The sequence below is a fragment of the Polypterus senegalus genome, unplaced genomic scaffold (genome assembly GCF_016835505.1).
Source record: "Polypterus senegalus isolate Bchr_013 unplaced genomic scaffold, ASM1683550v1 scaffold_233, whole genome shotgun sequence".
NCBI classification, from domain to species: domain Eukaryota; kingdom Metazoa; phylum Chordata; class Cladistia; order Polypteriformes; family Polypteridae; genus Polypterus; species Polypterus senegalus.
The window spans coordinates 135,701-161,622 of NW_024383997.1; the positions used below are offsets into that span (position 1 = coordinate 135,701).

General features: G+C 39.5%; 1 pseudogene; it reads right to left on the reverse strand.

Annotated features, from left to right (window-relative positions):
* Positions 1 to 2,192: 2,192 nt before the first annotated feature.
* Positions 2,193 to 20,446, reverse strand: LOC120521745 (annotated as a pseudogene).
* Positions 20,447 to 25,922: the final 5,476 nt, after the last annotated feature.

Sequence of the window (25,922 nt, forward strand, 5' to 3'; positions counted from 1 at the left end):
ATTTAGAGTCCCAATTTATATTGGCACACATGTCTTCTATTGTTGGAGAGCTCTCTTTCCCTTTGCTGCATGATCCTTTGTCTCCAGTGCTTTCCTCAGTTGGGCCTTTTTCTCTTTCATCTGCATCTTCATAGGAAACACCATTACTCTTTCTGGCACAAACTTTTACATGCTGATGATCCCTTCATGAAGTGATGACTGCATCTCACCCTTCATACTGGTCCACTGTTTAGCTTGGCAAACTCGATCTCAGCTTTCAGGATCACAAAGAGAAGAGTTTGTCTGCTTTGGCTCCCCAACGAAGAATGACTCATAGATTTTTAGGTTCCAAGAGCAGGTTACAGAGGTTTGCTGTCATTTTGGAGAGTGAGAGCAGAGCTCCTGTGGGGGTCCCCTCCGAGTTCCCTTGAGAGATTCAGAGAGTGTCCGAGTAATCCTCAGGATGGTTCAGAAAGTTTTAAGTGAATGTATAATTTCTCTTGGTTGGGTCAAAGTCATTACTAATTATGCAAAATTAGTGTGTCTTCATAAACAAGGTCTTCCGTCCAACATAGTTGTCATTCATTGATTTATAGCTCTTTGTTCTTGCTTGAGTCTATTTCACACATTCTGGCTCAAGATGTCTGAAGATGGTCATCTAGAATGGTGTCATTTCAACATCTGGTTTACACCTTTGTTGTCAGATACAAGCTGGAATTCAGTCCCTTAGTCTGGAATGCAAGTTGGGAAGGGTGCAGCTGGATGCCTGCTGGAGGCCTGGTGTGCCACTAAAGCCTAGCAGAATGGCCATTGCCCTCTTTGTCCTATATACCCTTTGGTAAAGACAGGATTACCAGATATCCTATATTTCCTGAGGCACTCCCATATTTCTTGCCTAATTTTGGTGTCCCAGTTTTTTTTTTATCCTCCTTTGTGTCGACGTGTGGTGGGTGTGGCAACGTGCCGTTTCAGTGCATGCTCCCAACCTCCTCCTCCTCCTCTTCCTCATTTGTCCTATGTTTTAAACATTACTCCTTTCTGGATTCATCAACAGAGCAACATGAAGGATGTTGTAGAAAGAGCACTTTCAAGCATACATCCTTCAATGCATTAAAAATCTCCAATCATAGTAAACGTATTCATCACTGGCAATATCACACGTCTCAGATATTTTGTATTCATGAAGCAAAGCTTACGAAATGAAAACTGCACAAGTGTGATATCAAAGCATTTAGTTCTGAGACACCTTGCTTTAGCTACGTGGTTGATCTGTTAATGTGACAACGTGTGCTAGTTTAATGAAAATCCTCGGAGAGAATTTAATTTCTGAAAAAAAACATGCATTTGGTTTTGAGAACAACAAACTGATATCACAGACATGTGTATGTTGATGTTTTATTTCCCATGGATGACGCAGAGATATTTCTCAGTATATCAATACCAAAAAACATAAAACAGTCTGAAAAGATTAAGTGTGCCAGCCAAGTAAGTGAGTACCTGAAGCAGACACGATTTGTGCAAATGCAGGGATGTTCACAAAACATTCAGCAGCAAAAATATAATGGCTGTATATGGCTTTCTAGTTCAACTGAGTTATCATACGTGCAAGGAGTGTCAAAAATTGTAATACGCCCTCAGCAAGTGCATAAGGTTTTGTTAAAAGTAGTCAAATAAAAAAGAACCTGTGGCTCTGAAGGAGTGATTTTTGGTTTTATTCTTAAAGCTGCCATGTTTGTATACAGCATTGTAAAACCACATTACCCACATTCAGTACATTATGTACAGAAATATTTGGATAGAAGCAAAGAGGAGATTGAGACGCTTGAAGTGATGCAAAGACTTGAGAAGTCAGTCAGTAGAATAAGAAAAATATGTTTTTGTAGGTTTGGCATTTATGTAAATGATTGAATATTCATATTCTTAAGCAAGACATCTTACATACAGCTACATTTTCTTATCAATCTGTGTTTAATCAGTAGGTAAGAGTACCAATTTACTTTGGTTTATTATTTATTAAAGCAGCTCTTACCAGTCATGCTGCAGCTTGAGCACAGAATTGAAAGGCACTAAAACCCATCAAAGTGTATGTCTGGAATTTATAAACTGTCTATAGATAGACATGGGCAGTCAGGCCACATCCTGAAACTTCAGAAAGAAGAGTCTCAGAAAATGATAGCTGCTTTATGGAAAAAAAACACTTGTACATTGCCCAACCTTGTTTTATTTAAAAGAAAAAGTTATACATAAAGTAACAAGTTTACTGGTAACACCTATAGAACTTTAATTAAATATATTAAATCAATACTTGTTCATATTTATAATTTAAGTATATACTCAAATGAAGTTGTATCAAAGGATTTTTAAAAGCATAAGGAAAGGTAAGTAAAGGGTTAACTACACACAGCTGAACATGTGAGGGTTGCCTCACCTTAAGAGGAACCATCAAGGTATTTAATGAGGTTAAAATGAAATAAAAGAGTAATAAACTTGTGTTGCATTAGATAATGTAATGGTAATAGAATAATATAAAAGGGAATGAATTGTGTTGATGATTCATTTTATCGACTGAGATATTTACATATCTATGTGCAGATGTGTTTTCATCTGTTCTCTGAGAACTATTTAATTGAAAATAGAGGAAATTTTTTTCCACAACACACCTGCACATCACAGAATGCTCTTTATATAGCAATGCTATTCTCAATCTTTCTTGGACTCAGGTACTCGTATTTCAGCTGACGGTTTTCATTCCTTTCATCGATTGACTTTTCAATCTTCTTGAGTGCTTCTCGGAACTTTTCAATGTGATCTTTAGCAGCCTTCTCAATGAAATAATCCTCTGGGTATTGACCAAGCCAGACCTAAATAAGTTGAAAAGATAAGAGTGGTGCTGTCTCAAAATGTCTAGGAGGAGACAACTTGTGCCTAAAAGACAGAAAGTAAATAGCAATGGAAGAAGTAGCATTCCCTGTCAAACAACTTACTGCAGTAGGCAACTCTCGACTGAGGGCCAATGTGATAGCCACTTCAAAACATGACATATGTACATCTGGGAGTGTATTCATGATCAAATCCATGGTAGCTAAACCCTTTCTAGTGGGAGGAGGACACCGCATACTGCAGGGTGTGTTTGGCACCCATGAGCACCAGTCAAACTGCAAGAAGATAAGCATACTTTTAGTCATTAAATATGAATGAATGGTTAGTCTTCTCATCTAGACAATATTATGATAGCATTTACCTGTCCATTATTAATTGCTGCATGCTGGGCAGAGCCAGTGAAGATGACCCCTGCCAATATAGTGACAAGCTCTGTTTTATCTTTTATTTCACTTGACAGACCTAAGGAAACAATGGGATATTGTAGTGGCAAAAGGTTATGTTGTTATGTGATCGCAAACAAGTCAACAGCACTCCTCCTTTCTCTCAGACAACAACCTTCAAGATCCTCTTTAACCTATTTCCCATAAACACCATTCCATAAAGATGGTATTAATATCCATAATAAATTTTTCTGTCTCTATCTGTCTTCTTCTGTCATTATCCTTCTCAACCTTTCAATAGCTGGACTGGTTTAAATTTTACCATTCTGACCAGTTGTTCTATGACTCATAGTCTACCTCTCTCCGTTTTTACTCAAAAGAAAATCTGTACCATCTGGTTCTCTGTCTACAGATCCTTCTTCAAGACATTGTCATTGGTGATGTCACCCACATGCCATTAGCTACTATCAAGAATCTTTCTTTCTTTTTTAGAATATTTACAAGATGCATCCCTTTCTTACCACTAATGTCACTCAACTATCTGTTAAAGCTCTTGTTTTATGTCACCTCACAGACATCTCCACTACCTCTAGAATGCAGTTGCTCAACTGATGTACTCTGTCCCTAGTATAACCCACTTTATCCTTCTACTTTACTTTCTCCACTAACTTTAAAATGCAGTAATTCAAGGCTTTTATCTTAATCTACCAGTTCCTCCATGGTTCTGCTCCTCTCTGTAAATCCCTAAAAGAACTCTTTGTTCTGTTCTGGCCTGTTTTCTGCTTTCCCTCCTCTCATCATACATACTAAAAATGGATGATGTTTCTCTGTTCTCACTCCCAAACTGTGGAAGGGGCTTCCATTAACTATCTGCTATGTTCCCAGTCTACTTATATTCAGGTGTTTCTTTAAGACATACCATCTAACAGAACATCTTGGGCTTGCCTACACTTTTTTCCCATGTGCTATCTTTCTGAATATCTGCAGTTTTACCTTGCCTTTTAAATTTGAATTGACGTTTTGCTTTTTATTATTTTTTTATATTTGTACTTTGTAATCAGTATGTATTATGATTTGCTTTTCTAACGTTTCTTGGATAAGGGTGTCTGCTAAATTAAAAACAGTATATACAAAATAAAAAGCATTTCTGACATATTTTGTCCAACCTAGCTGTGCACTGTGCATCTAAATTGAATTAACTCTTCAACAAACTCCATAATATTAATGGTCAATATCACAAAAAGTCTAAACAGCAGGCCACCTGGAATAGTACAATTTATAGTCAAAGATTTCACTCTGTGGTTGCAGTGTGCTTTGTTAATGGATGTCACATACACACTAACTTCTAAAGGAAAGGATGCAACTGTTCATCTAGAATTGATGATTGAAGAAGGTATCATTTATGATGACGTTATTGAACTCTTTGTCAGTATTTTATGCTTCTGGATGAACACTTTATCCCCATAAAGCACCACTAGCTACGTATGTTCTCGTATGTCTTCCTACTGACTGGACACTGTAATATTTTTGTGCTTTGTTTACCAAATACAGTAGGAAGACAGTAGAGCCCAAAAAGCTAACAGTACTTCAGAACCCACAATGTTTCTTACCAAACTTGTGAAGGTCCCTAAAGCCTTCTGTAACAACATCATGAATCCAGTTCTGCAGCTCCTTGTCTTCCATAACATCCATGTCAGAGGAATAGTACAGATCCACAATGCTAGACACAAAACTGCAAAGAGAAGTCAAAGACAGGACAGTGAGTGACTAGAAAATGGGAGAATTCTTATATTCTGGACAGGCTTGCCAAAATGACTCCTAGCCTAAGAGCCTGAGAGAGTCACTGCATTCATTCCCTAGCCCTGAATGGGTTCTTAAAGTCTGTGGAGTAGGATTGCTTATGGAAGAGGTGGTTTTGGTGAGGACAGGGGGGGTGTTTTCATTTAACACAACAAGGCATTTGTTGTCCTCTGCACTGTTCACCTCTTAATGGCCTCCCATTGTTTTAGGCTGTCGTCTCTGTAGAAGTAGTTCTTTAGCCGGCTCACATTTCTGTCCTCAAAGTCAAAGGGGCAGAAGAGACCTGAAATTCATGAGTTGACATTCCTTCTGCATCAAGAAGGCCAATCCTTCCCCTCCTGTGGATACTATCTGTTTATGTGCAAGAGAAATAGAGAGAGTTGTGTCAGAGATGCCCCTTGAGCACAGTTGTGACAAAATACAGAGCATATCATTAAGCATACCTCTTTGAAGATTCCGTTCTCTGAGATGAGATTCAAACGAGCATTGGTGTTGATTTGCAGAGTGTCACGCATGTGGGGAATCAGAAGCTGGAAGACCCAAAAGTGAGAAATGAGGTGCTTCTGGCTAACACAGTCACTTCATCTGTACATTCATTTGGGAAGGAAGGCCTTCTTAGCACTTGAAATCATCATTTTGTAAGGATCCACATTGTAATTTCTCACATTGCAGCAGGCTCTGACAGCCATGCAATGTATGCCAATGGGGATTATATTATCTAAATCCCTAAAGAGATGATTAATAAGGGATTGTTTTCCATTCAGCAGTCAGTAAGATCCCTTTTTAATTTTGATAAGCAGCAGAGTGTTGGTCAGAATGGAGATTTCATCCATCAATTCATTAAAACTTCTTGTTTCATGTCTGTGTTCTATGGAGTTGAAGCTACTGTAATTCTAGCAGAACCAACCGTGGATAGAACATTCACTCACACAGCTACACTCATTCACATCAAGCTAATGTAGAGTCACAGAAAACACACACATTATTACGAGGGTGACTGAAGAAAATATAGACATGGATAGAACAGGAAATCTCCATGCAGACCATAAACTGCCAGATTCAGACCAACCACTGTGCCACCACACTGAACTGCAAGGAAACTCTTTTCCTGTTGATTTTTTCCTATGTTTCTGTACAATGCCCTGGTGCCCTATCCAATGTTGTTTCCTGCTTTACTCTCTGTGTTGCCAGAATAGACCCCTGTGTGCATGAATTAGATTAAGGAAAATTGATCATTTCATTTTCTTGGGTGTGTTTCAGCTTTTAAAGTGAGATGTTGGGTCAATTGAAGGATTGTTGGATTGTTTCTGAGGATGGACAAAGTAGTGTGATTAGTCCTTAAATAACTTTCATCATTGTTAAATACATATTTAATATGTGGTTTTGTTGTTCTTGAAATATATACTCTTACAGAATTCATTGTGAGACTTTACCTTATAAACAGGGTGAACCGTGGGCAGTTGTCTCATGGTGGCTATACAACACACCTCACTGACCAGATGTGTACGCAGAAGGTGAGACAGAGCTTCATAGACTTGAAATTCAGCATGTCGAACCCACATCTTTGCTAAAAGCCAGTCAAGTTCAGGGTCTGAAGGCAGGAAGATGGGGTTGTCCTGGCCAGGGTTCTGTTGTATCTAAAGAGATAAAAATGTTATAGGCCAGCACTAGAGCAAGCAATACCCTGGAGGTGAGCAGATTGAGAACAGTGTCATCCCACTCTAGTAAAGTTGGTGTGAGTATGTTGAGTATATTACAATAGTGGGTCTGGATTATTTATTTATTCATTTTTGATCAGAAAGAACTCGGTTTGGTGGGGTGTTGGAAACGAACCACTGTAGCAAATATCCACGCGGTCATTTCTAGGTACTCTTTGGTTTGTTCCGTATTATGAGTATACAGTATTTAAGAAAAGAAGCACGCTGGATTCTCAGTAAAATTAACTAATTTTGGGTTACTGTTTTTACATTTTCTCTGTAAAGTATCAAAATGTTATGTTGATCACCTTTCCTCTCTTTACAGAGTGTAGCAGAATTTCACTGTTGTAGATAAGTAATATGAAAACCAAGATAAAGAACATTTTTAAGCTACACAAGGAGACCCTTTGAAACTCAAGTGCTAGCAGTTTATTTTTATGAAATTCAGTTTATTTTTATGAATTTCAATTTTTATTTTATTCTGGATAGTATGCTATTTACCGTATACTGTATACTTTTTAGCCAATTGCAATGAAGTAGAAGTCTGTGCAATATCACATCTTCAGTGACTTTCCAGTCTGCCACGTTTAAAGTTAGGTGGAAGTAGCAAGTGACAAAAGAAGGCAGCTGAGTGTGTACAGAAGTCCCCATTCTCTCACTTAAAGCTTTGCATCAATTTCATTTCCTGCTCATTTCCCATGACGCTAAGATTACCCAGAGGTTAAAGAACTGGCCTACTTGATATTTGGTTCCTCAAGATTTTCTTGTTTTCATTTGTAAAACCTCAAATAATGAATTTTATCGACCACTTTCTGTTTCAAGGTTGGGCCTTTGCTTTTTGTCACCTGTATTGCCAGTGGTATCAGTCCTCTCTCGGGTGGTCATACAGCAGGCACAGAGGGGCGTAACATACTGACGTTTGCCTTCTATCACATTGACAGGAATGCCCTCCAGAATGCAATAGTCAACCAGGTAAATTTTCCCATCCTGAACAGGGAGATGACACAAGTGAGTTTGACAGTCTTTGCCTTGGCCATTGGGTTGAGGTGGTAATTGAGCATATCTAAAAGAGGTCTCACCTTCATTTCTTTGTTCAGAGTTGTGTTGGGGCCCAGGGTGGCCTGCACCATGTCTTCTGTTACAGGGAATATTTCAGGAAGGTTAAAGCAACTTTTGATCATTCGGGATTACAGCCATTCAAGAACTGGTAGCCAAAAACCAGTCCTCCTTCCAGTGCTCCATAACATACTCTGAAGAGAAGAACAAAACTATTAACTTAGAGAGTTCTTAAGGTGAACAAGAGGCCAAGTCTTGTGAAGTGGAGCGGGTTTCCCACCTGTTATGGGGCTTGGTTTGAATAAAATATCTCGATAATCTTCCAGGTCATTCCAGGACTTCAATTTACAGAGCTGATTCTTGATGTTGAGTTCGTTAAAGCTGTAGACATAATTGTCATGATAAACAAGCATCTTGTTGTCTTAAGTGGGGTACACTTCTCTATACTGGGTGTTTAGAGTGGCAACCCCAGCAGAAAATGTATATGACCTGCTAAATACCTTTCCTTTCCTTGTGTTGGGAAAACAATGGACCCCTATGTCCAGCATCCCTGTTATGCAAAATAAGTTACCATAGATAGATAGATAGAGAGATAGATAGATACTTTATTAATCCCAAGGGAAATTCACATTTTTTATAATAATTATATATGATAATTATTCCACACCAGGTCAGAGGGTGGTGAGGTCACTAAACCCTCTTGTGTTGCCTCTGCAGACCAAAAACGGGAAAACCTGTCTGATTCAACCCTGAAGACGTCACTTCCAGTTCTGGCTCAGAAGAGCATCACTTCGGGTCCATTACATCACTTCCTCTTTTGGCATTTAAAGCTGCCTTTTTCACAAAATCCCTCAGTCTCCTCAGTAAGCTTGTGTCTGTGTATGTCTGTGTTTGGTGTTGGGAGCTGAGTGCTCCCTGCAGGCCACAGCAGCCACATAGATTTAAATGTTATGTAAAAGTGAGAGCATCTCAACCACCTGCCACTCAGAACAACATATTGACTATTAGCTGCCTAAACTGAAATTACAACACTTCAGGTTTACAATGAAATGGATCTGAGGTTATAGAATTCAAGCCACAATAACATGGAATAAATAAGACTACATGCATTACATGACTCGAATAGCACAAAGCACATCCTGCTAACTGCGGTGGGCTGGCGCCCTGCCTGGGGTTTGTTTCCTGCCTTGCGCCCTGTGTTGGCTAGGATTGGCTCCAGCAGACCCCCGTGACCCTGTAGTTAGGATATAGCAGGTTGGATAATGGATGGATGGACATCCTGCTAACTACACTGCTGCCAGGTGTTTGCTGGTCATCTATTCTTTCCATAACATGATTCTGTGCTTCTTTGAAACATGAGCATCATGATGTTGATTTCTTTTCCACAAACTGGAAGAAGCACACTTCAGGTTGCTTGGTAGATTTTTCAAATTTAGCACAGCCCTCCTCAGTGGTGGGTCAAAATAAGAAGGCACTGTAATGTCTTGTGAGCGACTTATTCTTGATTTTGATTTCCTTTCTTATTTTAGTCACTGTGGCTGCCTATACTGGAGCTAATAATACTGAATATTTTGTCCTTGACTGCGAAGAGCTCAAACCAAAAGTGCAAATACATAATTAATAAAAAATTAAAAAATAAAATCAACAACAAGGGCATCATCATTTAAAAATGGGTCATGATCTTCAAGCCACATCACTAATTTGAAAAGGTCAGGTTGTATGCGTGCCCAAAGTTACAGAGAACACAGCAGAGCCAACTGGTCCAGCCAATCAGCTAGATGCAAGTTTGTAGCACCAAGCATGAAGATAATTGCCCATACTAAAAGAAGAAATATTTTTCTAAATAAGAATGTATATGAACGAAAATTGTAAAAAAAAAACTTGAGAAGACAAAGTTGGCGGCTGTTATAAACATTTTACTAATAAGTTAAATTACTGAGGCAAGCTTGTTACTTTGCACAGCATCTGGTGTGGTTATACTTAAATGCCACAGCTACCAAACATGTTTGAGCACAATCATTATCACATTCCAGGTGACAATGGCATAAAAGGAGTGGCACTATGTACATATTTGTATGTGTTTTCTAATCCATATATAACATCTAACTCAAGCAAAACTACCCTTCTGTCACTACCACCACTACCACCAAACTTGAAGAGTTAGTCTTCCATCCTTGGCTATTCTTTGGAGATCCTCACCTTGGACTCCTCTTCTTCACTGAAATCCCAAGAACCATAGGCAAGTGGATAATTACACACTGTATATAAATGTAGTGAAGCTAGGCTAACAACATTCCCCAAAGTTCTATTACACTAGACTTATGTACTCACGCTAAATGAACTGATTTCTTGAAATCAGAAGTCTTCTGATAGTTGAATCGATGGTCTAAAGGTAAATCGTTCTCAGATTTGGCATCAATGCACTTGGGAATTCCTGGTCTCCAAGCCTTCCATCTTGTAAAATGAGAGGAGAGAAGAGTAAAGAGTATAAAAGGATCCATAGCATGCATGAATCAAGTGGAGAAAAGCTCACCTGTCCTAGACAGTTAAATACTTTACCTGTACATCTGCTGCCGTTCCTGCAGTTCATTTTCTCGGTGGAGGAGGAAGTCATGTGCAATTTCATCCTTTATTTTCTTAGCTTGAAGAGACAATGAGAACAAGTAAGAGAAATAAAGAAGAATATGATTAAGACAACCTAATGGAGTATGAACTTACAAAAGTATGGCAGTCCTAACACATGGGTTTAAAAGATGGATGAACTTTAAGAAGGGGTACGTACATGAGGGAGTGTGTGAAAAAAGTGACACTCCTTACCTGAACCCTCACGTAGCCTGATCGTCACATTGCCTACAAACCAGCGGTAGCAGGGAAATCTCTTACAAGACCCATCAGGACACTTCACCTCCAAGAAGCGACAAAACCAGTCATCACCAATATAATTGCGCTTCTCTAGCTCCACAAACCAGATGTCACCAAGTGGAGCTTTGCAATTAACATCATATTCCCCAACCTAGAAAGACACATTCAGAGATGTCACAGACAACATTTAAATAGAACTCAAAAAGTAAAAGCATTGAAGTGCCCTAGAGGAAAAGGGTAAATACATTCAATTTTAACATAAGGTTGTTTAAGATCAGCATTACCCAGAGTTCAAACCATCTCTACCCAATTGAATAGAATATGTTGTCTTTTGACTTACACATCCATTGTAACGGTCTCTTCCTGCAGTGTCTAAGGCAGTTTGTTGACTTTGCCCAAGCTCGCCGATCACTGTCCCATACACATAGTCAAAGGTTCCTGCGTCCTCATCTATACCTGTAGCAACAGTTAACTTGTAGGTCACCATCTGAAAACAACAAATACAATGGATGGAATTATCGTTTTATCATGGCTCGCAGTCCATACTAACCCCTACTTTCCTCTGCTGTTCTTTTTCCGGTTTTCTGTCGTGGCGATCTGTGCCACCACCACCTGATCAGGGCACAATGCAGTCCCTTCATTGATGGATTGAAGGCCAGATGTCCACATAACCATCATCATCTAATTCTTCCACATGAAGCCTGAAAACCATGAGGATTGATTGAGATCATTTATGTTAGGTAGAGTGCCCAGTGGGGGCTGGGTGATCTTGTGGCCTCAGAACCCCTGCAGATTTTGTTTTTTCTGCAGCCCTCAGGAGTTTTTTTTGTTTTATTTTTATAAACTTTTCTTTCTTCATCTTGTAAAGCACTTTGAGCTACATCATTTATATAAAAATGTGCTATATAAATAAATGTTGTTTTCAGAGACATGTATTGTTAAATTTAGTATGTATGTTCAATTTAATTACTTATACATCAGGGAAATTCTGCCCTTTCATCTATTATCAAACCTGAACTAATTCAGTGTCATGGGGGCAGACCTCAACAACATTATACACAGGCTAAACACTGGATAGGCGCTAGTTCATCACAGAGCCATACTCACTCATCCTGAGCTAAAGTACCATGGCTTTGGGTTATGGAAGAAAAATCCACACTGTTACTGAGAAAAATGTGCAGACGCCAGGCCAGAATTCAAACTCAGGTCCCTGAAGCTGTGAGACAGCAGTGCTAACAGTTGTGCCATCATGTTGTCCCCATCAGAAGGTAGTAAAGATGTGGAGTGCATGTGGGCAGCACAGAAATTCTATGTATAATGTTTTAAGCCCAAGATGAAGTGAGGGCAATGCAATAAGAGGAGAATCCAGATACATCATCATGTACTATTCCTGGCTCTAAGTACGGGTAGTATGTCATTTGATTTCCCTCATAGTATTTGGCAGTCATTTCTAGACACATTCAGGAGACACTTTCTTTGGCTTGATGTCAGCTGAGGAGTCTCCTGACAATACAGAAATAAACTTTGGCATTCAAACCCTCAGAGATATCCAGTTAAACCAGCCTACCAAAATTCAGCCTTATGCTGCTTTACTCTGACTACACAGAATATCAATTCTGTCTATATTTGTACAATTTGCATTGGATATCCATGGGTGGCAAAGTTAGGTAGTATATCGCCATCTCTACCCCATTTAACTAGTCTGCTGGCAGCTTCTTTGTTGTTAAGATGGTTTGTATTTCCTAATCTCCCAGTTATTTAGGAATCCTTTAAAGTATAACTATATCTAACCTTCTTATCCAGGGCAGGGTCACATGGCACCTGAGCCTATCTCAGGATTCATAGGGCACAAGATATAATCAACCCTAGGCAGGGCACCAGTCTATTCTTATTCTTTTAAGCTTTATTCTTATTCCTAACTCTAGTGGAATATATGGAAGAGTACATTTCAATGCAATGTGTTATATAGTGTTCTTCACTGAAAGCAGGCAAATATTTTTATGTTTAAGAATGCATAACCACACAACATGTGTATGCATATATTTTCATATCTCTTAGAGTGTAAGACTATAAATCAGTCTAAACAAGGCATGTAGTGAAAGCAGGTAAATGGAGAAACATAAGCAAAATCAGTCTGAGACAAGATGTCTATCTGAGGAGAGACAAATCACCAGAAATGTGCAGATGTTTACTTTCACAAATAGAGTTTCAGAAATGGGCATCTTGCACTCTTTTACAAATGAAATTCTTGAGATGGACTTAACACTTTTTCTAAATATTTCACACAATGTCAGCAAATTCCTGAATTACCAATGGTGTGGAATGCAAATAAGGAAGCAATAGGCCAAAGAAATGTTGGGGAACAAAATGAGTGCGTTGTGGCACAACAGAAAACAGGCAAAATCTGCCTTTTAAGCTTCAGTGGCTTCTCAGGACTTTCAGCTCTATCGAGCAGGTCTTGGTTTGGGAACGCACTCATTTGAGATGTAGTTCCTCTGAATGTGAGCCTTCAGATTTATATTGTCCTGACTTAAAGAGGTGTGGCTTAGTTGAGTGGGGGCGTGGCTGGGCTGCCCCTCTTGGGCAGTTGATCTGAGCTACAGAGGAGACAAGAGTTGGTATTGTTAGTGTTGACACCCACTCTTATCCTGGCACATTATTGCATACATTATCCAAGCCCGGAAGGTGATCCTCAAGTGGCCATGTGTGACAATGCATTAGTGACGCTGCCTTGCATGCTTACATCTTCTGAATCCTAGGTTCTAATCTTGTGACTTTTGCTTCCTGTGTGGAGTTTGTGCCTTCACTTTGTGCCTGAGGGTTTTCCGTTTTTCCTTTGGATACTACACTTGTCCATCCATACTCCAAAACATTTAAGTTAATGTGATTGGTGACAAACTTGTTCCATGTGTGTATGTGTGTTTTGGTGTGTGTGACTGAGCCCTGTGAAAACCTGTAAAACTGATCAGGGCCATCATTCCTTCTTTGTGCCCAGGGCTGTTCAGGTAGGATTGAGTTACATAAGTTCAAAAGCTGGATATCTCTATGCCAAGAGGATGTGCGTTTATAGGGCAATTGTTATCACGTGTACAGAGTACAGTGAAATTCTAATTTGCATGTGCTGATCAACATACAACATATCACCATTCTTCTCTGCCCGATTAGTGAGTACTGTATAGTTTACCTACCTTACCTTGAAACTTCTGTCTTCCTTATCTGAAAACATCTCAGAGCAGCTTTACAAAATGTGGTTACAAATCTCAAGCACTGAAAAGATGTATTGATGCGTTAATTATTTGCATTTAGAGAAAAGTAGTAGGTCAGTCTGGTTAATATATAGCGAATCTATTTTAGTACAACAAAATTATATATTCTATATAGATATGAGGATAAAGTTTAAGCTACAATGATCAGTGAGTAGAACATTACTGGAAAAAATGCCTACTGATATTAAAGATCATTTTAAAAAACATACTGTCTTCATCATCTGCGCAATTTAGATTAGATTAAATCTGAAAAACTTTATTAATGCCATGGGGAAATTCAGATGCATACAGCAGCAGAAACATTACAAACAAGAATTTAGACTCACAGCACAAATAACACTAATGACTCGATAAATAAATATATAAATGTTTACATGTAGTAGGAATGCAATGAGAAGTCAAGCAAAATGACACCTTTTATTGGCTAAATAAAAAGATTACAATATGCCAGCTTTCGAGGTAACTCAGGCCCCTTCTTCAGGCAAGATGTAATGACACCTTAAGAAGTATGTATGATGGGCCAGGGTTTAGGAGTGGACACATAGACTCAACGCCGAGACACAACCTGCACACTCAGAGCCAAAGTATGTTGAGGTTTGCAGGAGCAGCATTCTGGATGTGCGGACAAATGAGAGACGCTCCTCTGACTGGCAGTCCTGACCCCAGCAGCAGTGTGCAGATGTGCAGAGAGGAGGCAGAAGAGTTACTGGAGGAGTTTGTCTGTAACTCTTTTAGAACAGCATTTATAATATATATATGTTATATATGTTATTACACACACACACGCACACACTAAACCAACCAGAGAAATAATGTCAGAAAAGAGCTAAAACTGACAACAAATAAAAAAATTTTGCTAGTTTTAATTGATTTAAAAGTGGATAATCAAATTTTTATCCTATGGGAACATTCTGGCTTCCTTTATCAGTGACCATGCTTCTTAAATATTTGTCTCCCCGTCACACATTTGCACACTCTGTGACCCGAAGCACTGACCTGCTCTTATTATACTGTAGGTCTGCTGCCCTGTGGTCCTCTTGCTACTGCTTTTCTTCTGTTCTTGGTGAACGTTAGCCTAGCCAATTGCTTCTCTGTCACCTGCTGACTCTCGGGTGCTGCAGGCATTTAAATCTATGCTTAATGGGTGGGGTGGGGTTTGGGGTGGAGGAGCAGGCAGCATGCTCAAAATTTTAAAATGTGTATCTCCCTGAAGGCAACAGCACACATATCCAGGTCTCCGTGAGCTGGGCAGCAATATACCACACTGATTGCTGAGGGGGTCACAACTTTCTACCACCAACTTCATTGTGTTCCACCAATGCAGTTGTTGTAATATGGTGGCACTGTATTACTATTATAAATGACAACTTGTTTCAATTATTAATGGCCACCAAGGCTGCCAACACTTCACTAGCATGACTGTCCTGCTGCACCAGCCCATCATGCTGATGACCCTCACTGTGACAATCTCTAAGCTGAGAAAAAAAAACATTAAAGGCTTCTACCCAGCAGGGACTCTGATTCTGTGGATCAGAGTTTTAATCTCATTATAAACTGATGTAAATATGCAAGTTCCTCAAGTTCACATTTTGAGATTTTAATCTCACCTAAGAGGAATGTATTGTAGTGGATCTTGAGAAAGACTCTGCTGTTAAAGCTAAACCTGTTCATCCTAATCAACCTTCCACTTGTAAAGCTCAGTAGCCCACACCTCAGGTGTTTACCGTACCTGAAACATTCTGGTATCACAACCCACTTTCTCCATTTTAAAGTCTCCACAACCCGCCAAGGGCTATCGAGCATGACTGTCAGAGCTGCTGTGAGGTAAGTGCAATCATCCAACACGCCACCCACTAACATTATGAACAGCTGCAACTGTGGTGGTGAAACACTGCTGAACATAAAATTGACTGTGAACTGTGGCAGTTGCATTACTGTCCCATAATGGAAGGCACCAGCCATCTGGAGAAAAAGAGACATGTGTGCTAAAGCAGCCACACATAATGCTGTAATTGTTACAGGGACACCACACTGCAGCCCCCTCTAACGGTCTGGTGTTCCAACACACTGGGGCTCCCCATAAACTCTAAAGAGCCAGAAGCTGTGGCCACCTCTACGTCCTTTACCCTGTAGTTGTCAATAAACTTAGCAGAATTCAATATTTTCAAGCGATAAACTTCTGAATCGGTGGCTGGAATGTGGTTGAATATAGCAGGCTATAATGTATCTGTTGATTTCATGATCTCCAACCATTTGGGTTTATTTATGTACCAGTGCGTTATCGTGCAGTGAATATACTTGACTTGAGCATTCCTAGTTTTATCCTCTTTCTCTGTATGTTTACCATTCATTTCCTCAGAGGTTGATGCTCTTGCTGCTTCCTGAGCAGCTCTTCTTTCTCCACCCTAGCGACCCACTTCTTGTCTTCTTCCGTCAGCATCTTATCGCATTAAAACTGATTAAGTCAGTGTTTGAGTTGCAATTACTTAGTACGTTTTCGTTCATTTTTCACTTAAGATGGCATTTAAGTGTTCGATCTGCTTCAAGAATGATTTAAGATATGAAGAGGTATGGGAAGTGACGGTGAAGGTGTGAGGATAAGAACGGCACCTGTATGCATGTGCTGCACAGCCACCATGCTGCCCACTGCTTAGAGTTGATTCTACAATAAATAAAATAAATGCATTCAGGAAATCAATCATTGAATGACAGATAATTTTTACAACTCAATCCTGATAAAACGGAAATCTTATTAGTTGGTACCAAATCTGTCCTCTCTACACTTCGTGAGCTAAAATTGATTGATGGGATTCTGGTTGAACCCTCAGTATCAGTCCCTAATTTGGGTGTCCTCTTTGATCAGCATCTTACTTTTCAATCATGCATTAGCTCAATAGTACAGACAGCTTTTTTAAACTTCACAACATTGCTCATCTGCATTCTTTCCTCAGTGTGAAGGATACTGAAACACTGCTTCATGCTTCATCACTACCCGTCTGGACTAGTGCAATACATTGTTTTATGGCCTCCCAACTAAATATATCAATAGATTACAATATGTTCTGCTAGTCGTTTACTTGCACACACTAAAAATCTGCTCACATCACTCATATCCTTCATGATTTGTATTGGTTACCAGTCTTTTCAAGAATCAAATAAAAATTATTCTTCTCACCTTTAAAGCCCTTCATTTATTTAGCCCCTCATTATCTGTCTCAGCTGCTGTTTCTTTACACTCCTGCCCGTGCATTACTATCATCAGACGCTAAGTTACTCACTGTACCTAAATACTGGTTAGTAACTATGGGTGGCAGAGCTTTCAGTGTGATAGCCCCTAAAATTTGGAATTCTATTCCTCTCAGCCTTCACGAGGAAAAATCTATTATTAATTTCAAGCTCCTGTTAAAAACACTTCTCTTCAAGGAGTATTATTCATTTTCTTGTATGCAATTTCTATTGTCTTGTTAATGTGTTTATTGAATTGTAAAGTGTCCTTGAGTGTATGAAAGGTGGTACATAAATAAAACATATTATATTATTATTATTATTATTATTAAAATAAAAATAAAAAGAGTAATAAAATCATCACCCAAAAGTGGACAGTAGATGTCACATAGTATATGTGTACCAAATTTCAGGTCAATAGGTCAAATGGTTTGTGAGCTACAGGTGATTTAAAATCCTGGACAGACAAACAGATTGCCACGGTAGTATATTATATAAGAAGATTAATTTTCCTACATGTTTTTATTTTATTTAACAAGTATTGACTGCAGTGTATCCAGCACAGCTGAGCTGAGCTGATCTTTAGCTCCTGGTGGCCCTGAATTGGATCAAGCAGCGGGTTATTTTATGTTGTGTTGTTATTCCTTGATGTTGTCATTCAAGGTTGCATTTTGTTAGTTGTCATGGATGCCTCTCTATTTGCTAGACCAATAGTGCATTTGTGTCAATTTCTGAGTTTATGAATATTCCAATATTTAACACCAAAGGGGGACATTAAACACTGCACTTACTTTACCTAAAAATAAAGGTTTAGGCTGGCCCAGAAATGAGTAAAAAGTTTTGTTTTGTAAAGAATTCCAGGTTCACGTTTAAGGCATTCTCCTGACTTCCATTCCTATTTTGCTCCATTAATTAGCCTAATTGATGAAGCCCTGCTTGATTTTAGGTTATGAATTCTGGCTTGTGTTTTTAACTGCTTCCAAATGACAAACTGGAAATGGTGTACAAAGTCACATGGGGATGATATTGAGGGACTCAGTCCCTGTATCATATATTATATTAATTTCTGTGCTGACACTGTGATGCCCACAAGGACAGTACACTGCTTTCCAAAAACACGTCATGGATTACTAGGGAGCTGAAAAATATCCTGAATAAGAAATATCACATAACATTAATAACATAAACTGCCTCAACAAAACAAAAATATATATCAAGACAGAGAAGTTATTTTTATGACAAGTAAACTCTTTAGTCTGATGATTTGCTCTTCTGGCTGCTATTCTGGGGCTGTGCACTCTATGAGAAGACCCTGTGATGATTACATTACATAAATAACATAAATTGTCTCAGCAGAACAAAAAAAACATCAAGACAAAGAAGTTATTATTTTATGACAAGTAAAACTCACACACTTCCACACGTGTTCAGACTGGGGCAGTAAAAGTTGCCTTTGGGATTTAGCGGAAATAAACAAACTTCACCCATCTATTGCCAGGGCTGAAGTCTGAACCACAGACTGAAACTTTGCAGAAGTATTTATTATTACAACCTCACAACTACTTGCACAGTCACACACTCTGGATATTCACATTTGTTATGTTATTGTTTTTGGAATTAAAGCTTTGATGTCTTTTTCCTTTTATACCCTTATTGATTACTACTGTAATTCTCATGAAATTACCTTATTGTTCTCATACAGTATGTACAATATAAAGAAGTTAACTTTCCTTTTGACTTTGACTGTCATAGTTTGGTTTTGAGAAGCCACATCTCAGGCCTTCTTAGAATCCATTTTGCTTCATTCCCAATCAAAGCTGACGATGAAAGTGAACCCAGAAAACATCCATCCATCCTCTTCCGCTTATCTGAGATTGGGTCACGGGGCAGCTGCTTGAGCAGAGATGCCCAGACTTCCCTCTGCCCGGCCATTTCTTCTAGCACTTCTGGGGAATCCGGCGTTCCTAGGCCAGCCAAGAGACATAGTCCCTCCAGCATGTCCTGGGTCTTCCCGGGACCTCCTCCCGTTATCGTGCCGGAACACCTCACCAGGGAGGTGTCCAGGAGCCATCCTGATCAGAATCGTGAGCCACCTCATCTGACTCTTCCCGATGCGGAGGACCAGCGGCTGTACTCTGAACCCAGAAAAACAATGTGTGTCCAATCTTGTCATGATACTGATACTTGGAGAGGGGGCACTGGACATAAATACATTTCCTTTTGAAATTTGAAGTGGCTCTCGCCCAGAATGACTTGCCCTTTGCCATCTTTTTAAAGGAGTTCCCGACCCAAAGCAACAAAATTAAAATTATTTTTTTAACATTTAAGACAGTTTGTCACCATATTCATAAATGAAGGACACCGATATTTCCTCAAACACTTCTGCCAAAAATAGCTTTTAGGTCACGTTTTACCACCTTTCCCACTATAAGTAAATGCAATTACATGTCCTCATGCCGTGAGAATTTCTTACATTTACATAGAAATATTTAAAAATGAGGGTGGATGTCATTGGAAGATTTACATTTATATTTATATTTATTTGCTTAGCAGACTCTTTTGTCCAAAGTGATTTACAAAAGAGGTAAACAGTTGAGCATCATTAAGTAGGGCCTGTTTGTTCAGTGAGTGTAATAGGACAGGTAACAAAAGTTGGTTGCCACAAGTGAAAAAGATGTCACAACTCATACATTTACAGATTATAGATTACAATCACTAAAGCAATTGACCAAATTAACCAAGAGTATAAAACAGTGCAGGGCAAATTTATTTTTCTTCATCAGTTTGACAGATATTCACAGAACAGATGGGTCTTCAATTACTTCTTAAATATATTGAGGGAGGGAGTACGGATGGAGGTGGGCATCCCATTTCACCAACATGGAACTACATAAGAAAAGAGTCTGGATTGAGACTTGATGCCATGTAGAGGTAGCATCACCAGACGCTGTTTCCGGCTACCTGAGTGGATGTGAAGGAGTATAGCACTTCACCATTTTCTATATACTCAGGTGCTGATCCATTGACTACTCTGTAGGCAAGTAACAGCGATTTGAACTTACTGTGTGGTGCTACAGGAGCCAATGTGGAGCCTCCTGAAGTAAAGAGTGACATATGCCTGTCTCACTGGTTAAATACAAGATGGTCCGCTGTATTCTGAATCATCTGCAGCTACTTGATAGCACATTCGGGTACTCCTGCCAAAAGCAAGTTGCAGTAGCCTAGATGTGACAAGACCAAAGCCTTTACCTTGAGGTTGTGCTGCATACTCTTCATATAAACATCATGCAGATGCTGAACAGCGAACCTGCATGAACAAGAAACAGTAGAGCTATGGTCAGAAATAGATAGCTGCTCATCAATCACCACCCCAAAGTTGCGTACTGACTTGGCAGATGTTAACAACAGTGAGTCAAGCTGTACAGAGATGGAAAGTTGAACAGACTGACTCCTCCCTTTGGAGGGAACAATAGGTAGAGCTGTGTATCACTGGCATAGCACTGATAAGAGAACCTATGGGATTGGATGATGGAGTCCTGGGTGATGGTGTACAAAGTAAAGAGTTGAGGACCCAACACTGATCCTTGGGTACACCAGTGCATGTCCAGTGTGCTTTTGACAACTCTCCTTGCCAGGACACACTGTAGGATCTGCCTGAGATGTAGGACTCAAACCATCTGAGAAAAGTCCGGTGATACCAAGGTCAGAGAGGGTGGTTAGAAGGATGTCATGGTTAACTATATCAAAGGCAGAAGAGATCTAGAATAATCTGGACTGATGACATATTGGTAGCTCTAGCATGGCGTAGATGGTCAACCACAGTGAGTAGAGCTGTCTTAGTCAAATGGTACCTCTTGAAGCCAGAGTGGCTGGTATCAAGCAGCTCATTCTGTAAAAGGAATGAAGAGATCTGGTTAGAAAACAGCATGTTCAAGTGTTTTGCAAAGAAATGAAAGAAGAGGGACAGGCCTGTAGTTATTAACTTGGGATGGATTGAGTGTTGTTTTGTTTGAAAAGTGGAGTTATCAGAACATGTTTGAAGATGTTAGAGAATGTTACTGAGATGAGTGACGTGTTAATGATGTGTGTAATTGCAGAAATGAGTGAGAGGGAGATGGCCTGTCGGAGATGTGAAGGAATAGGAACGAGTGGGCAGGTGATTGGAAGGAGGTTAGAAACATCAGTGGCAGACAGTGGGAGAATGTGGAGAACGTGTTGGTGTTGCTTGATACACAAGATGTGTCTACATTTTGTGTAGTGTGATGGAATTCAATATAAGGAGGTATCAGCATTGTTTATCTATACTAATAAAGGCAAAGCCCTCACTGACTGACTGACTCACTGACTGACTCACTGACCCATCACTAATTCTCCAACTTCCCATGTAGGTAGAAGGCTGAAATTTGGCAGGCTTATTCCTTACAGCTTACTTACAAAAGTTAAGCATGTTTGATTTCGAAATTCTACGCGTAACGGTCGATAACGGTCGACAGCGTCCGCCATGCTGAACTTTCTTATTTATGGTCCCATCTTCACGAAATTTGGTAGGCGGCTTCCTGTGCTAACCAAAACCTATATGCGTACTTATTTCAGTGGTATGCGCCACTGTTTGAATTTTCCAAGCGTCACTAATTCTCCAACTTCCCGTGTAGGTAGAAGGCTGAAATTTCGCAGGCTCATTCCTTACAGCTTACTTACAAAAGTTAAGCAGGTTTCATTTCAAAATTCTACGCTCTACGTTTTACGTTCTACGGTCATAACGGTCAACAACATCCGCCATGTTTAAATTTCTTGTTCATGGCCCCATCTTCATGAAATTTGGTAGGCGGCTTCCCTGCTAGCGAAACCAATGTACATACTTATTTGGTGGTATGCGCCACTGTCAGCCGCCATATTGAACTTTCCAAGCGTCACTAATTCTCCAACTTCCCGTGTAGGTAGAAGGCTGAAATTTGGAAGGCTCATTCCTTACGGCTTACTTACAAAAGTTAAGCATGTTTCATTTCGAAATTCTCATAACGGTCAAAGCGGTCAACAACGTCCGCCATGTTGAACTTTCTTATTCATGGCCACATCTTCTCGAAATTTGGTAGGTGGCTTCCCTGCTAACGAAACCAATGTACATACTTATTTGGTGGTATGATGCCACTGTCAGCCGCCATATTGAACTTTCCAATGTCACTAATTCTCCAACTTCCGTGTAGGTAGAAGGCTGAAATTTGGAAGGCTCATTCCTTACAGCTTACTTACAAAAGTTAAGCAGGTTTCATTCTGAAATTCTACATAGCGGTCATAACGGTCAACAACGTCCGCCATGTTTAACTTTCTTATTCATGGCCCCATCTTCACTGAAATTTGGTGGCGGCTGAAATTGAAACCAATGTATGTACTTATTTCAGTGGTATGGCGCCACTGTCAGTCGCCATATTGAACTTTCCAACGTCACTAATTCTCCAAATTCCGTGTAGGTAGAAGGCTGAAATTTGGTACTTTTTCAGTGATATGATGCCACTGTCGGCCGCCATATTGAACTTTTCAACAGTCTTTGTTACTTATGGGCCCATTTTCAAGAAATTTGAGTACAGCGGGTTCCCAACGCTAACTGAATCCTACTTATGTACACATATATGTCCATAGCCTGCAGCTCAGTCACCGTGTGAGCCGTTGGGTCCCCATCCCAATGCCTCCCCGTTGTTGGCTGCCTGCCTATATAAGGCCATCCGTCGCTCCAGTCTCTTCATTCCCTTCCTTGCTTCGCCATGGGATTCACGTCTCCCTGCTGATAACTACAGCCTTTTTATTTAATCCACGGCTTCTCCGCTGTTTCATTGTTCATTTATTACGATTATAGTTATTGTGTAGGTATTTTAGACTTGCTTTACATTGTTCAGGTACCCATTTCCTTTATCATTCCAACCGTACCGCATTAACATGTCTATCGAGGTGATCACCATCGATCAAAGAACTGTCACTTACTGAGTGGTTTCCATGCCCAGAGATGGCACCTATCTTTTCCATTTTCTTTGTTACATATTGCTCGCCATATCAGGCTCACTCCTGATATCTGGAGAAACATTGTGTCTTATGTATTGAATGACTGGGACAGGTTCAAGATGTGGACTGATGACGGTACAGGAGATAATTATACTACACAGGAGCACTATAAGAGTGAAATGCTTAAGCCCTTCACCTATGGTTCTGCATGTGAATTGATGGCTGCCGCTGAATTGTTCGGTTGTCACTTTCAAGTGTACCAAAATGGCCAAATATTTTACACCTTTGGACAACCGCCAATGCCTCTTAAACATCTTAGATTCACAGGTGACAATTTCAGTAGTGGACACTTTGATGTTTATGAATGTTTAAACTCTCAAAAGCTGGATGTGAAGTTATCGATGAAACCAGTTGTATACTACACGCTTGACAGATGCCGAATGTCACTTCAACACAAGTCCTACAAATACTGTCGTAATTAAACCAACCATGAAACTCAAACAGATTATGACAGCAGCAATCCAAGCTGTGAGATATGAAACAAGATTACTGTTCACATGGCCAACTGTACGTTGCATGCTTAAGAGTAAGCTCAGCACACAGCTTGGTCATATTACAACCGGAGGGCCCACGTGTAACTCTGTTTACTTATCTACATTAAACACATTTACATTACAATGTGCATCATACAGACCAATTTCACTTCTGAATAACGACGTTAAAATACTCTCTAAAATCATAGCTAGAAGGATGGAGAAAGTGCTCCCCTCAATAATATCACAAGACCAAACTGGATTTATTAGGGGCCGACACTTATCTTCAAATCTTGACGCCTGTTTAATGTAATATACTCACCAACTAAATCAAACACCCCAGAAATATTATTATCATTGGATGCAGAAAAAGCATTCGACATGATTGAATGGAAATACCTTTTACTATTTTGGAGAAGTTTGGGTTTGGCCCGAACATTTGTGCATGGATTAAATTACTGTATACTAACCCAGAAGCTTCAGTTTGCATCAATAACATTTGCTCAGACTACTTTAAACTAGAGCGTGGCACAAGACAAGGATGCCCTTTGTCACCACTGCTGTTTGCAATTGCCATTGAACCACTGGCAATACATTGTCGAAATACTGATCAGATAAAGGGGATTAGCAGAGAAGGACTGGAACAGAAAATCTCATTATATGCAGATGACATGGTACTGTATATATCGGACCCAGAAAATTCTGTGCCTGCAGTCTTAGCAGCACTCACAGAATTTCAAAAGCTCTCTGGTCTCAGAATTAATCTGAATAAAAGTGTACTCTTTCCGGTGAATTCAAGCATATAATATTAGATTAGACACCCTTCCTTTTATCATTGCAGAACAGTTTAAATACCTCGGGGTAAACATCACAAGTAAACATAAAGCTCTTTATCAAAAAATTTATGTCTGTATGGAAAAAATTAAACAAGACTTGCATAGATGGTCAACCCTTCATCTCACACTAGCTGGAAGAATTAACACTGTTAAGATGAATATTCTTCCTAAGCTCCTTTTTATTTCAAAACATACCAATATACATTAATAAATCGTTCTTTAAGCAATTAGATTCAACAATAACCTCATTTATTTGGAATTCTAAACATCCACGCATCAAAGAGCGACCCTACAAAGACAAAAGGCAGAAGGCGGCATGGCTCTACCTAACTTCCAGTTTTATTACTGGGGCAAATATACAGTCGATAAGAACCTGGACACAAATAGAAGAACATACACAGGCATGGACCGCAATAGAAGTAAAATCCTGCAGTACTTCTTTGTATTCCTTGCTTTGTGCTCCAATAAACACACGTTATCGGCAATACACTAATAACCCAATTGTGCTCCACTCACTTAGAATCTGGAACCAATGTAGAAAGCATTTTAAGGCGGAGAAGCTTCTTTCTGTGGCACCCTGCAAAAGAACCACCTCTTTCAACCCTCACAAACATATGCAGTTTTAATATCTGGAAAAATTTGGAATTAACTTGCTTAGAGATCTTTATATAGACAACGTCTTTGCATCCTATGAACAATTACGTTCCAAATTTAACATTCCAGCTACAAATTTCTTTCACTATCTTCAAATCAGGAACTTTGTTAAACAGAACCTTCCAGATTTTCCTCATCTTGCACCCTCATCCACGCTGGAAAAATTATTGCTCAATTTCAAGGAGTTAGACTCCATCTCTACAATATATAAAATCCTTTTACAATCCCTTCCTTTCAAAGATCCAAGAGGACACTGGGAAAATGACCTCTCAATTAATATATCAGAAAAGGAGTGGAAAGTAGCAATGCAGAGAATTCACTCAAGCTCCATATGCATAAAGCATACAATTATACAACTCAAAATTATATATCGAGCACATCTGTCTCGACTAAAACTCTCAAAATGTTTCCAGGGCATGATCCAACCTGCGAGCGTTGCAACCAAGCCCCAGCCTCACTAGGTCACATGTTCTGGGCCTGCTCCAAATTAACATTATTCTGGACAAAAATTTTTAATTACCTCTCAGACAGTCTTGGACTCACAATCCCTCCTAACCCATTAACAGCTGTGTTTGGGGTTCTTCCAGAGGGTCTTAAAGTGGAGAAAGACAAACAAACTGTGATTGCATTCACTACACTGTTGGTACGCAGACTTATTCTGATAAACTGGAAGAACCCAAACTCTCCTCTTTAAGTCAGTGGGAAACTGATGTGTTATATTATTTAAAATTGGAAAAAATCAAATACTCAGTTAGAG